This window comes from Molothrus ater, chromosome 1 (genome assembly GCF_012460135.2).
Source record: "Molothrus ater isolate BHLD 08-10-18 breed brown headed cowbird chromosome 1, BPBGC_Mater_1.1, whole genome shotgun sequence".
Taxonomy (NCBI): Eukaryota; Metazoa; Chordata; class Aves; order Passeriformes; family Icteridae; genus Molothrus; species Molothrus ater.
Window position 1 is genome coordinate 123,679,492 of NC_050478.2, and position 15,730 is coordinate 123,695,221.

Sequence of the window (15,730 nt, forward strand, 5' to 3'; positions counted from 1 at the left end):
CTGTATTTTTGCTGAGTTGTTACTTTGTTTTGCTCTGCATCTCTTTCTGGCTGGTTTGTTTTTGTTTTTTCATGGTTCCCTAGTGTAAAATAATACCCTAGAAATACACGGACTGTTATATTATTGTATATTGACTGACTAAAGTCTTGTAGAGGAAAGACTGTTTCACTTAATCTTTTTGGTCAATGCACAGAGTGGGATTTGTTTCAAAGTTCTTTTCAGGAGAGAAGCAAGACAGCCAGGAAGGAAGTTTGAATTCAAGAAGACAGGCCAGCAATATAAGGAGGATATCTTTTCTTAATAGCAAGGCAGGTGGGCCCAGTGCACAAAATAGCTTCCTCCATCGTACGATGAACAGTTAGGATGTGTTTATAATAGCTAAAAAGAAGACAAATTCTTCCAACTTTAGGTGATATTTTGATTTCAGAACCAGCTACAGTTCTCAACAGTAATCTACAACAGAAGCATCCATAAATCTGGGGCACATACCCTTGAGACCAATCCTAGTATCACCAGGTTCTAATGAAATCAAAGATGTCTCTTGTTCTCTAACATAGAACACAGAATGCTCTTAAAAAGCAGAAACATTTAACAGATAATAAAATTATAAGAATAAAGGTAGTGGCAGGAATATTCTCACTGTTCTCTACATGTTCAGGCTGAACTTATTTTTTCCTGAGAGAGAGTAGGGACAGAAATTGTCAATGTGGATGAGTGTTAGCTCACTATCTAATAGTGAGTATGAACAAGTTTTAAAGCAGAGAGTAAAGCTAAACAAAAGTATTGTGCACTCATGCTTACAAAAATCATCCCCATCTTCTGAAAGCCGCAGGACTTCATGTTCTGTCCTTTTACATTGATTTTTACATTATGGCTTAGGAGCTGCTGATGTTTCAGAATGGAGGACAGGACAGACTTGTCAACACATGATGTGTTTGTATAAATGATCTCTTGGTATTTTCAGGCAACACATGCTTCAGTACCCTGAAACAAAATGTTCATAGAAAGACCAGTGCTACTGATGACTTGCTTATGAGTTCTTAAGGTAAGTTTTTAGTAAATTAGCCATCAGTATACACTTTAAATCCTGTTTGCTGTTAGGAAATTCTCTGGTGTTGATCCATGAGTTTAGTGTTTTACACCTAATAGTTTTACAAAGTTCAACTGAGGCAGGTGATCTTGAGGGCTCCCAAAATTTCTGAGACAAAAACATTCATAAAAAATTCATACCACCTTCTTTCAATAGCAAAGACAGATGATAAGTGTTTTGTATTTGCTAAATGATAAACCTATTTTATCAGTGGTTAATCAGTTAATGCTTAGATTTAGTTTTGTGAAAAAAAATTATTGAACCTGAAAAATTAATCAGGTTTTTGTATACAAAAGGATAAGAGATGAATTTTTTAAAAGGTAGCTTGGCAGCAATTTACAGGAAATAGTGATGTATCACCCAGAAGAAGTATGGGAGATCCTTGTGGAGAGATTAAATCTTGAGAAGCTCTGCATGTAAGTTGATCTATTCTACATCTGGTTTGTTGTATTAGCATGTAAATTATGTCTCATTGTGTTCATCAAACATGGGTATTGCAAACAGATACACAAGACAGTTTTATTAAGTATGAGCCCAGAAAAACAGGCTTCCAAGGTAGCAAAGAAAACAGGATATTTTTAACCATACAGCATGCTAATAACTCAGTTTCATTACTCATGTTTTTATTTGCAGGTTCTTCTTTTCAATAAAAAAAGAACAACACATGATTGTGCAAAGAAACTCAGCATCAGAATGTGCACATCAGAAAAACCATGCATTTTTCTTAGTAGAATTCAGTTGTTATTAGGGTCCTCAAATGGCAAGTATCTAGCCAATGTGTATTAGACATGTTTTTGATATAGGAAGCTTATCATTAAGTCTCAGTGAAATTTCACTGTGTTTCCCACATTATGTTCTCACTTGTAACTCACTTGTAACAGTAACTCACTTGCCTGTAAAATGTCTTCTGTTACCCACATTCTTTCCAGTTCAGTGAGCAGCTGACTATTGATGCAGGAACATATGTACTGTAATGATAGGTATCTGCTGCTTTAATATTTCTCTCTATCAATAGAACAGAACATAGATGAGACCTTGGGGTCAGGATCTACTTTAAAATGTCCTGGGAGTGCCATCACTTGTGGGAATTCAATAACTGGCCCTGGAAGAGGCTATGCTAGGTTTTTGGTGGAAAATTATAGTTACAGATGAATATAAAACATCAACATTATGCAAAAATTTGGGGAGAGAGGGGGGCTTGAAACTTGGGGTGTTACACAGGTAGCCTGAAAACCATATTCTCACAGAAACATAGCTACTGAATTAGATCTGGCAAACTTAAAAAGCTTTTAACATTTTAAGAAGTTTTGCCATAACCCATACAACACACCATTGTGTTTGGAAATTGTTTTCATGTTATTTCTTCTCAACAAGGAATGTGTGCACTTTATCAAAATAAATAGGTTGGAAGATGCAGTAAAAAGTAGAAAAACTCAATCTGTACAGCCATGAAAAAAGTGTCATTCCTGCACACAGCCCTCCCTCAGGCACAGGATCTGCAGGTAATGCTTGCGACTCTTGCAATACACTGCATTTTAGGTTGGTTGGAACAGGATTTTCAAGACACCCTGTGGAGTACAACAGAATCATGCTTTCTATCACCAGGCATATTTTATCAATTAATTTTTCCTCCCAAACTGATGTTCAGATGAAAACAGATTTACTATTCACTCTGATGTATAATTCTGAATATCCATGTGGTAATAAAAATTGCTCTCCTTTAGGCTGAAATGTAATAGAATTTCTTATAGTTATTTGTGATTTTCTATGGATCTGTATATATTTTATGCCTGTATTTGCACTGAAACTACACTATATACTTTCCAATTAAACACCACAGACCAAATGTGAATATACAACATAAAAATACTGTGAGATATTTAGCTTTTTGAAGTATACACTTCAGTCTTCCTGGAAATTATACACAAGTACAAATAGGGCACAACTTAAGTGTTTCAGTAAAAATCTTTGTTTTCACAGCCTCATTTTTGATCCTGCAATGCAGTCAAAATGTAGACTGTGTAACATCTGATTATAGTCATCATTTCCCTAGCAACAGACTGATATCCTCACTCAATACATTATACAGTATATTTCAGAGAACAGGGCATGCCAGAAGGGAAGAAGATGGATGACTCAACAGGTCTTTTTCATCTGTAATTCTCTCATCCGTGGAAAGAATGAAGAACTCTCTGGACACAAACACAACATCCTCATTTGTTTGGAAATGCAAACAGCAACAGTGTATAATAAGATTAATAATAATAATTCTGTAGAAACTGCTATTATTATGGCATTATTATGGCGCTCTCCCCACAAAAATAAAAAAAGGCAATCACCCCGGAAAATAACCAAAAAATGGCACACGGACACCTCCTGGTGGCACTGGGGTGTATTTTTACATAGAAGGATTCAAAATTAAACCAACCCATAGAAACAAAGGTCCAAACAGCCACGATGGATCTAGGGTGATTAAGGGGTTGAGAAAAATCTTTGAAAATCATGAGAACAGAGTATTGTAAATATATCTTTTACATGACTGAATTATGGCCTTGCCTTTTGTACTTAATCTCTTAAAATACATTATTTTTCAGAACTTCCCCAGGCACTGCACCCATTCCCCATAAATAAGATTTCCATAACTACTGGAAATAAACCAGGGGTTTTAAAGTAGGCCTTCCAACTGGCTTCAGTAGATGAACTGAAATCAGAAATGCATTATTGGCTGGTCTTCATGCAAACTCTGATAGCTCTGAGGACAACCAAAAGAATTCCAGTCTGTGTTCACCAGTCTGGCAGCACAGACAATATACTATACATTCCTGGTGACATTTACTATCAGGAAGTTAACAATCTGAGTATATCAAATATGCTATAAACTTAAATAGTCATCATAGCAAAACCAAAGAATAATCATCTGAAAATTATGGAAAGTTTGTGCTTACTAGAATTCCCCCCCCAAAAAACCTCAGAACATAACACAAAAAAAGGACTCAAACAAGCAAACAAAAAACCCTCAGAAATGTCATCAAGTCAAATTAATAAGAAGGGAAATTCCAAAGAATTACAGAGTGTTTATGATAGACCTCTCTTTCCTTGTGCTATTCCCATGATCCAGGCCAAACAACTAGGTTTTAAAAAGACAAATAATAAAGGAATTTTTTGGCTAAAAAAAGCATAAGTAACCCAAGATGTTTCAAAGAGAAGGGAAGAACAGAAGAGGGCTCTGGTGAGTAAACCTGTTTTCTACCTTCTTTCCTAATGTCTGAAAGGTGATGTAGTGCAGCAGCAGGTTCAATTTTATATCAACAATTTTTTTCTCTTTTCACTATCTGGAATATGTTCCTTCTCCACCAAGTCTTGTGACCAATCATTTAGGATTATGAAACTGTTCTGCATAAGACAAAGCCACAGAGAAATTTCATTCCCTTAAAGTAGCTTATTTGTGCTTTCACAAATACAGAATCCATAGAATATTGTAATACCAATTATGACAGGGATGGTAAGTTGTTTTGCAATGGTACTTCCAAACAGAATCATAGAATGGTTTGAGCTAGAAGGTACCTTGAAAGTCATCCAACCCCCCTCCCATGGGCATGGACACCTTCCACTAGACCAGGTTTCTCAGAGCCCATCCTTGAATATTCCCAGGGAGGGAGCATCCTCAACTGGCTTGGGCAACCTGTTCCAGCGCCTTGCCACCCTCATAGTAATGAATTTCTTCAATATGTAGCAAAAGTGTTGTCCTTGTATCACTCTAAAACCACAAATTGCTCTTTCAGTATTGCAAACACAGTTCTACTGCATGCACAGCTTTCTCCCAAGGAAATGAAGGCAACCTGAATGTACATAGCCACCTACCTGTGAATCATATCAGTTGTAAATTCTGTTGCTTTTGTTTGGGAACATATTCTTCCCTAAAACTTCCTGGTTTTTCAGAGCTGAAAATTACAGATCTGTCTGATGAAAGCTATTTACTATTTATTTATTTATTACTAGCTATTTATTTATTTATTCCATATATATATATGTGTGTTTGTGTAAGTATTCAAGGATTGGAGAATCAGGCAGACATTCCATACCCTCGGGCACATGGTGTGTCTTGGGGATGGTGCTAAGGGCCAGGAGCTGAATTTTATGGTCCTTCAGAGTGCCTTCCAACTCAGCTTTTTCAAGGATTCTGTGACTCTTTGTCAAAGAAAAACAAGTTCACATATGAAATATTGTAGAAAAAATCCATATCCTTACCAAATAGCATTCTTCTACCAAATTTTGGCCACAAAATATCTGACATTAGTGTAAATGTCAGCACCTTGTACTGTGCTGTCCTGAAGACACTTTTCTCAAAAGACAAAGTCCCTTATTTATTCTACCAGGGTAGTTTAGCAAACCCTGGCCCTAATTACAGTGGTTCTGCAAAACTTTCACGCAGATCTATCAAGATAATATTTTAATTGCTGTTTGACCTGCAGGAGACCTGTTTCCGTGTCAGCAACATTCAAGGCCAGTCAACATCTTCCCAAGACCTTACAGCCTCTTTATAGTCCCTCCTTACTCTCTTCCATTAGATATTTAGGGGCTGCTCTCTGAAGCTTTACTCTGTTTCTCTAAAATTCTTCAATGACTGCTATTCATGTGTTGTGAGGTCAAAAAATATTTAGAGATAACTACTTTCATCTGCTGTATTAAAAGTAATTTTTTTTCTCTGCTGGTTTTTCTTTTTGTTTAGGACATATAAAAGTATTCAGTAAATATTCCAGATCCTGAAAATTTTCACAATAATAGTGGATGTAAAGAACCAAGCAGTTTATTTCAAGCTATAAAAAAAAGCAAGCAACTGCTTTGAGTTTTGTTTCACAGTACATACACAGTAATTACTAGACAGTGCTCAGCACTTTCTGCAAAAATAACACTTTTTAAAAAATGTGGATCTGATTTATACAGGTTATAGAGAAATCTCATAAAAAACATCTTCACTAAAGATAACAAATTTGGAGAAGTATAAAACTCATATGGAGATACACTCTGACCAGAAGCAGATTCAGCTGGTTAAGTTTTGGTGTTCAAGTTTTAATCACAAGGAAAATTAATGGGGTATTTGTTGCCCTGAAGTTTCACCAAATACATTGCCCCAGTTTGAACCCAGAAATTCCTATCCCTCATCCAACCAATTGTACTGGTTTGGGCTGAGAGAGAGTTTAGAGAGAGAGAGAAGCTTCTCCAGGGGATGATTAAGGAGCACAATCTAGTTTAGGTTCTTTGAATTGCACCCTATAAAAAGTGTTTGGTGGGACTTCCTGTTTAGTTACATGGACAATTCCCTTCAGTGGGAAAATATTTCAGCACAAATATTTCTTTATACCTACACGATGAAGAATCAGGACTCACAAACTTGTCTTTTCACCTTGACTTTCTATTAATTTTTCCCTTTCTCATGAAATGAGATAGCAAAGGCTCATATCACAAGTGGAACAAGTATTTCAAACATATGTACCAGTTTCACTATAGTCATTATGTTTTATGAACCACATTAACTGGGTGAATGGAGTTTTGCAGATTTAGACACAAGATGATTCACAGCAAGGTTGCAGTTCCTAAACACAATGATTAACTGCTCAACATATGACAATCTACCGACCTGAAAAAACCCAATTTGACCTGGCAATCAAAGCAGTACTTCAAAAGACACTAATTAGACCAGCTGTGCAAGGTTCTAAAGAAAGGACATCAATAACCCCAGCAAAAGGCATCTGGAGTTTGTTCACTTTAGCAACTGCATTGCACATAAAATACACGACTGAGCTGGCAATTAAGTGTCTCCAGTGGCAACAGCTGCAAGTCTCTGCTTTTCACAGAGTCTCAGAATGGGTCAGGTTGGAAGGGACCACAGTGGATCATCTGGTCCAGATTCCCTGCTCAAGAAGGGTCATTCTAGAGCACCTTCAGTGCTATTTTATGTGAAATCTTGAAAGCATCTTCCTTTGTGAAAAAGCTGTGGATTGAGTTGTACCAGTTATTTTAGTGTAAAGGGACAGGATGATACTGTATTTCATATAATCTTATTTCTTTGCACTTACCTATAGAAGGTAGAAGATAGAGGATATATGTCAACTTGGAAGGTATTTCCATCTGTACTGTGTTCTTTCCTGTTTGAACATTTTAGTGCTGCAAAGTGAATGTAGCAGAACTAGCATAACAAATTAAACCAGTGGTAATATCAGAAATTGAATATATTTAATAGAATTCAATGTAATTAAATATAATCCAAAACTTTTTTTCCTATTTATGTTTCTGTGGGGGGATGGAATGTAAGAGAATAGAGATAGTGCAGAAGGTAACCTCACCCCTGAGGAGTTGCAGCTGTACTAATCACCAAAGATTAGGAACAGGCCTGCCCATAACAGGCCACAGCTGTGTCCAGTGAGGATGAGTGCTATAAAAGAGTGGGTTAGCTGGGTGAGAAGGAAGATGGAGTTTGTTGGCTGTGCTGTGAAGGAGTTGGACTCAGTGCTGTGGGGTGCTGCCTATGAGAAATCACCATGAAGGTATGGAACTTCTGCAATAAGATGACAACATGTTTCATAAATATTAATAAATTTATTTCCTTTTTTTACTATTTCTGTACCATGTTCTGACATTTTTCTCTCCACTTTCTGAAGACATTGCTTGTTTAAGCCTGAGATATCTACTTTTAATGCTTTAAAAATGAGCCCATTTGGCTTGTTTAAGTCAAATATACAATATAAAAACATTTTTAAATAGGAAATTGCAGTTTCAGAGAAGCATGTGCACTCTGTAGCTAACAGCTTCAAGGTGATTCTGCTCTTTTGCCTACAGCACAGGGAACACTTAGGAAGGGTTTCAGAGCGATGAGGCTTTGTTTCATAATGTGGGGGCACGCTGACTAAGAAAATCAATCTGTTCCACCACTCAGCCAGGAGCAATAGGTTTTTTTGCCCACTTAACACATGAATGAGTTCAGAATGGTGAAGGTGCCCCTTCTTAATACTTGCTTCTTGAACCATGCTGTGCATCAATAAAATATCTGTATTTATCTTTAGGCCTATATATCTTTATTTATATCTATATCTCCATCTAATCATATGGATTAGATATAGCCATAGAGATATACTAGCCACCTGTATACAGATATAAGCATAGAGATATATAGGGATATTATATGTATATATTATATTTCACTGTAGTCTATAATCTGAGTACAATTCCCCAAGCAGAGAAATTGCTCAACTCACCAACCATAATCACATGGCAATTCATTTATTATTTTTTCAGTTTCATCAACAGGAAAAGCAGAACATTTTTTTCTTGAGCATTATAATACCTAACAAGTCCAGGTAGGATGAGATTATTTTTTTCTTAGTTCAAATGTCTTTGTTAGTTTTTATATTCCAGTAAAGATAATACAGTAAGCTTTTTGAAGACGCATTACTAGACAAGGAAGCAATTTTATCTTAAAAGCTTTCAGGGTACAGTTTGACAGCTTGAGCTTTAAAATTTGTGATTTCTATGAACCAGTCTGCCAGGCTGCATCACAAGGAAGTACAAATGTGCTGTACGTGAAGTGAAGGTGCTGCATATAACCTTGAAGCTTCACACATAGGAAAGGTTAGCCCTCTCTTTCAATTACCATCTTGTAGCCATAAGCCAATATGCTCACTTGTCCTTGCCAGAGAGCTGAAATAAACATTGGAGGGAATTGTTCTGCACAAGGATCGTTTTTGACTAAGCTCATTTTGTGGCTCTGAATATAACAGCCACTGAGTACAAGACTCAGAGCTGCTCCCTTAACCCTTTGTTCTTCCAGAAATGCAAGTTCCTACTCTTTTGATCAGCTATTGATCACTTTTACCAATGGTCTTTTAAAGTCAAAACTCAAAACCTTAAGTAAGAGTCCTAAATGTAGCTCAAGGTCCAGATGCCGTGTCCCTTTGAGCCTGAAGGTGAGATCTCTTCCTCTTTTCTGCTGAAAGTCACAGGATCTTTGGGGTATTTTGCTCTTTAAAGAAAGTACCTCAAGCATACATGAAAAAAAAGGCCAGATGATCATGACAGTATACTGTGTCTCAATCTGTCATTCTTCCTAGCACACCACTTTATTAAAGGATTTAGCAATAGTGCCTGTTTCCACAACAGTTTGAAAAATAAATCTTTGATCTGTGGCATCAAAGCTTTAGCATAATTCCCATGCTTTTTCTGAGGCTTTGAATCTCCACCATCTACCTTCTAGACAAGAAAGTATTCTAGTGCTGAGATTCTCAAGACTTTCTTTAAAAGCATTTCCCCACTGTGTAAAAAGAAATTTAAATCTTTACTTACCTTCTCCTGGGTGAATGCCATAACCACTAGATTACCTCACAATGGGTCCAAAACTACACTGATTATGTTCTTTAAGGAAAAAGACTAGGATTGATGATCTCATCTTCAAAGGGAGCTACTCAAAGGAATTTACATACTTTAAAAAAGCAGTCAAGCCAAAGAAGAGAAAGGCATCCCAAGCTTAAAAGGAGAATTTCCATCCTTGACAAGTAGGTCTTAGACATCACCTTGTACTATTCTTTACAGGCTTATGTACAGGCACACGACTTCTGCAGATCACATTTCCATGCCCATAACCCAGGGTCAGCCTAGGCATCCTCAAGGACAAGGAATTGCAAGTGTTGCATCCTCCTTATGAGCACAGTCCAAGATTTATTAACTCTTCTCATGGGAGAGATCACAAGCCGCAACTGATCTGAAGTTTAGCTATAACCAATATTTTCTGTCCAACAACAAGAATAATAAAACATCCTTAAACTATTAAACCTTAAAACTATTCAACTAAGCATTGGCATCCCAGAGCAGATTTCCTTCTGGCATAAATATTCCAGGCTAATTTTGGGCAAGGTTGGTGATAAACAGCTGCTTTTGAAGCTGTCAATTACTCTCTGCTTCTCCATCCTAGGGTTTTTAACTTAATAACACAACCTGCCTTTTTTTGTTTATGATGTTGATAGTTCATAAAAAATCCCAAGACATCTTTTACTGACTGGAAGAATGAAATCTGGGAACAGAAGAAAAACAAATCTACAAAATCCTTGGATTTAGTCCTTTTCTGACCTGGCAGTTGCTTTTATAGTATTCCAGACAAATATTTTGACAACACTTTTAAAAATAAAGACCTATTCTTCACTAAGAAAATACATTTAAGACTAATAGGAAAAATATAACTTATACAGCTGTGTTTAACAGAAAGATTTATCTGATGTGGATATAAATAGGTATATATATGACAGAAAAATATAGCATAAATCTATGAGTATGACTGGAGAAATTGATGAAGTGAGAAACTGAAATTAGGTGGTCAGCTGAAAAAAGAAATTTACAAGTGGGCAATTTCCCTTGACTCCATCTCTCTAAAATCCATTGTTCCTGAGTAGATGTGAGACTGCTGAGGCAAATTCAGCTCCTGTCATGTAAATTTAGGGTAATGGTATTGAAGTGAATATTACATTTATTTATTGGCTTTTAGGGCAGGAGTCAACCATACCCTGTAATTTCTGCATCAAATCCATGCTGTAAAGCAGCTTCATATTTTATCAGGATCTAAATCTCTGCATAGATGCATTTATTCTTAGGGCATTTGCTGAAAATTGCTACTACGGGTCCATCAGTGGAGGGGAGGGGGGAGGTGCTCAGTGGTGTACTGGGGTTCCTTTTAATGCAAAATGTCTGTATCTTAGAAAATTATTCTTAACAGAATCCAGTGAAGATATTTCAAAGCTCATTTCTTTCTTTGAACATATGACTACAAATACTGTTACTGTTTACAGCTGTATGGCAGTATCTGAGAATAGCATATTGTTCTGAAAGTTCAGAAGAGCAAACAATACATTTGAAACACAAATAAAATCCCCATTCTTCAAAGAAAATCTTGATTATTTTCATTCCCCTCATATTTATTTGACATTCAGCTTTGAGGCTTTAAGGAGTCATGAGAGGAGATTACTATTATTATTATTGTTGCTACTGTTTTATTATATAATGCTGAGTTCATTTTTCTTTCATCACAGCTTGATTATGCAAAACTGTCCCACAAAATAATCACCTAAATGGAACTGTGGTGAAATTCATATAACAGTAAAAAATAAGATCACTTAATGCATATACATAATACATGGAACTAGCTAATTTAATGTAATGGTATGCATTAGCAACAGATATCTTCTACATGCCTTCAAGTTTTATCCTATCTGGAAACTGATAAACATCACTCTTCTTGTTCAAGTTTCTGGTTTACAGCACTATTTTTATGAAAAGAGCAGAAGAGTTAGATTTCTTTGCAATGACAGGTTTTATTTGCTGCTTCTGTGAGGACCCTTCCTCTGAATTTCCCAGCCTCATTCCTCCTTTTTGAACTGTGTCATTAGCAACTCTGGTTCTAGAAGTCTTGGGCTTCGTTCTGCTGGTCACAGAAAATGTTACCTTTCTCTTCCAGGTGGGACTGGACCTTCCAACAGCAAGTCAAATATCCCAGACAAGAGCATCTTCCAAGAATTGCATAGGCAAGTCAGAATTTTGTTTTCCTGAATAGCTGTAGGTGAATCTTCTGTTTTTGACCCTTCACCTTGGCCCCTTTCATCTTTGAAGTCTTCCAAGTCTGAGTTATGGAGTGAGATAGTGAGATCCTTTTCTTTAAGAGTTTCAGGAAGCCATTTGCAGTCACATAGCAGATGGATGCAGCATAGCATTCACAAGCTATGAAGTCACATAGCAGATGGATGCCTATTAAGATCATGTCAGTCTCTTCTTCTTCCTCTTTTTTACAAAAAAACATTTCTTATCAAGTTTCTCAAGCATTTTTCTTGACTGTATTGCACTAAGGAAAGAACACTTACAAAGCTTGTCCTGTGAGCCAGTGCTCTGTACCAAAACAAAGACAAATTATGCTTCTGGGGACCTGAGTAGAAAAGGTAGCACAGCCAGTCAGGCAGAGCATCCTCTCTGGGCAGAGGCTCAGATGCCAAAGGACTACACAGTCACTTTGACAGCACAAGCTTTACAGTAAAAAACTTTTTACGGAAGAGGCTACTGCAGAGAGAGCTCTGTTCCCCTCACAGATCTTGACCAAGTTAACAGACATGGAAGAACTCACCAATGAAAAAGTTACAATAGATTATTGCAGTTGTGACAGTTGTAATTGGTGACATTTGCTTTTTGTAACCTGTTAGTAAGACTTGGATAGAGAATGATAACCCTTACTAATGAAGACTTACTGGTTAATTAAGGAATGTAGAAGAAGAGACTATGGAGCAGTCCCTTCATGCCTTACTAAAAAGCTCTGGGATTGAATGCCCTTACTGTAAGAAGGAAAGGAGTACTTTTTAAGGGCCTGCCTGGATTTCAGGAGGGTTGTTAGGCAAATACCAACATCATTTTTGTAATGGCATTTGACCACATCATTGTTTCACTCTCCACTCCTACTTACAATTTTCCTAACTGCACTGAACCTTTACAACTTTAGGAATTCACCTCTAATAAAAACAGGAGCATTTCTGCACAGCTCCTTCAAGCAAAATCCTATTTGAAATGAAGGAGAGGTTTGCATAATAACTATAAGAATCTCAGAATAATGTAAGAAACTGTAAGAATGTGAGGTCAGATCTCAGGCTGATGGGTTTGGAAGCACATACTGAACCCATGAAAAGATAAAACAGAATGTTAGCATCTGTCGATAACAAGGGGTCACATTTTTTCTACATCAATTACGTGGGTGTAGCCTTCTTTAGACAAAAAGTCAAGCACCCAGGTCAAGCTTTTTAAGAAAAACTTTTCTAGTTATTATTAAGGGAAAAAAAGTTCACATCTTGCAAAATGAAAGGCAGAGCCTGAAAAAAAAGATTTTGCAGTCTGTTTTTCTACCCCACAGCAGACAGATTAATAGGCATAGACAAGATGATCAAAACATATAAAAATGGTATTTCATATCTGTTCTCAAGCATAGAGAAGAATTTATACTTTTTTATTATTAATATTTCTGGAGCTGCTGTGAAAAAAAGGCACAATAAGTTTGTTTTGTTATTCTGATATTCAATGACAATGCAAACCCATATCGAGTCACTTGGTTTTGGTTGGATAGTACTTTTCACTCCTGATTATTTAGCATGCAGCTCACTGGACCAAGGAATTTTTTCATCCTTTAAGGGATGTCCTTCCACTCACACAAAGGCTTTCTACTGGTCATTTAAAAGAACTGTAGCCAAAAGTGATTACTGTGAAAAGGAAAATTTTTGTTTTTTAAAAAAATCTGGTCTATCTGAAAATGAAGCTAAAATAGTTTCCTTGCCAAGGCCTACAACCATATTGCACATAGAAAACCTTGTGTCTGTCAATATCACTTCACAAAGCATTACTAAAAGAAGCATAAGGACATAAATCATCTGTACCACAGCAGCATCCAAATTCAGCTTCTCTGGTGTTTTCATGGTGGTTTAAATGATCCATAGCAGTAATGGGAATATTTCATAAATAAGTAATGCTTTTTGTTAAAACGGTGTTTCCTCAAACTAGGAATGGCAGGAGTTTTAAAGGTGAAAACAAAAGCCTTGAAAGGGTACCAGGAAAGAAAGAATTTCTCTGCAAACAAAAGAGGGGAGAATTTGCCTTAAAGGGTGTGCATATGCTATTTTGATAGCAAGTACAGATTTCCGAATTCACAGTGCAACCAAAAACAGTGCAGAGCTCCTGAAAATTACTGTATCAAGTAGAATACTGCATGCTGATCCATATCTCCATAGATATGAAACAGTGATCTCATCCCTTCTACTAGGATCACGAAATCTGTTATATACAAAAATAGCTACACAGTAATTGTAAGCCATTGGCAAAGAAAAACCCAATTACCTCAAAAAATGTCAGTGGCAGCATTTGCTTCTAATTCTTGTTTCTGTTTATGGCAAAAATAATAATCATTATGTTAGCAAACCAGATGTTTATGCATCAAACATATTAACTGAACTGACACAGCTATAGGATAACATACAAAAGATGACTGATTAAGATAATGGAGGATTAAACACATCAGCTGATGGAAATTACATTTGAGATTTCTGTGGAGGACTTTGAGGGAAGTACAGAACTGGAAAGAGCTAAAATGACAATTCAAATATGAGGTACAACATCCAAAAAGTTTGAGGTCTGAATGTAAGGAAACTGAATGACCTAAGAGATATCTACTCATTCATATAACACTGTAATTCTGACAGACAAATAATAATACAAGGGGATGTTCAGGTTCTTCCAGGAACTGTGCTGGACTTTTTTGTTTGAAATTAATTATAGAATCACGGGATGGTTGAGGAGGGAAGGGACCTCTGGAGGTCATTTGCTCCAACCCCCTTGCTCAAGCAGGGCAGGCTCATGCCCAGGTTCAGGTGAATTTTGAATATCTACAAGAATAGAAATTCCACAACCTCCCTGGGTAACCTGTGTCAGTGCTCAGTCACCCTGACAGCAAAAAGCTCTTTCCTGATGTTCAGAAGGAACCTCCAGTGTGCTGGTATGTGCCCACTGCCCCTGGTCCCATCACTGGGCACTGTGGATAAGAGCCTGGCTCTGCACTCTTTGCCCACTCACTTGAGGTATTTCCACACATGGATGAAATCCCTCTGAGCCTTCTCTTCTCCAGGCTGAACAGCCCCAGCTCTCTCAGCTTTCCTCATGCTCCAGTCCCTTCAGCATCCTACTGGCCCTCCACTGGAAGGCCCAGTACATCCATATTTCTGTGGCACTGGGCTATCCAGAACGGGATGCAGTACTCCAATGCAGTGGTATTCACTGGTACCAAGTACCACTGCTGAGCAGAGCAGCAGTTTCCTCCCTTCTCCTGCTGGCAATGCTTTGTCAGTGCAGCCCAGGACATCATTCCTTCTCTCTGCCATGAGGGTGAAGACACCAAGACTTGAGGTAACATATCCTGTAGGACTGGTCAGCAGGGAGGGCATGCCTATCTGTAAATATGGGCTAAAGGCTGTATTCAGCAGGTATGCAAAGGGCTGACTTGTAAGACATAAATGGGCCTTGCTTTACAGTGACTCAGCCACCATGCTCTAAGCAAATCTCCTCATTTGTCTGCTTGTACTGCAGGCACTTTGAAACCCACTTAGTCACACATTTCTCTGAAGTGCAAACAGCCCCAGGCCCTCAAGGCATGGCTGAACAGCCTCCGTCTATCCCAACTCCATATGGTGATTTTATGTAGGACACTGGACAGGTGAGAGAATTTGGGGTACTTTGAGATGCCCAAGAATCTCCTTTCACAAGGTCAAATCACATTTGTATGCATAAGTTTGTTTTCAGGAAAAGGTAGGTGTAAGTAGTTTCCTACTGACTCTGCTGTCCCAAATTTTGTTTATAGTGCATAAAATGGATGCAAGGGATAATACAGACATAGTCATCCAAGCCAGATCAGAAGTGCAAATGAGGAGCTGGCCTCATTTGATTCTGCTTACAATACAGAAATCAGTGAGGGAAATAATAATGAGAGGGAAGAACCTGAGATTGCAGGAGCAATTCTTGAGAGCAAAGTTCTGGAAATAGATGTTTGAATACCTGGAGTGAGTACTTAGGAGATAGCCTAATCTG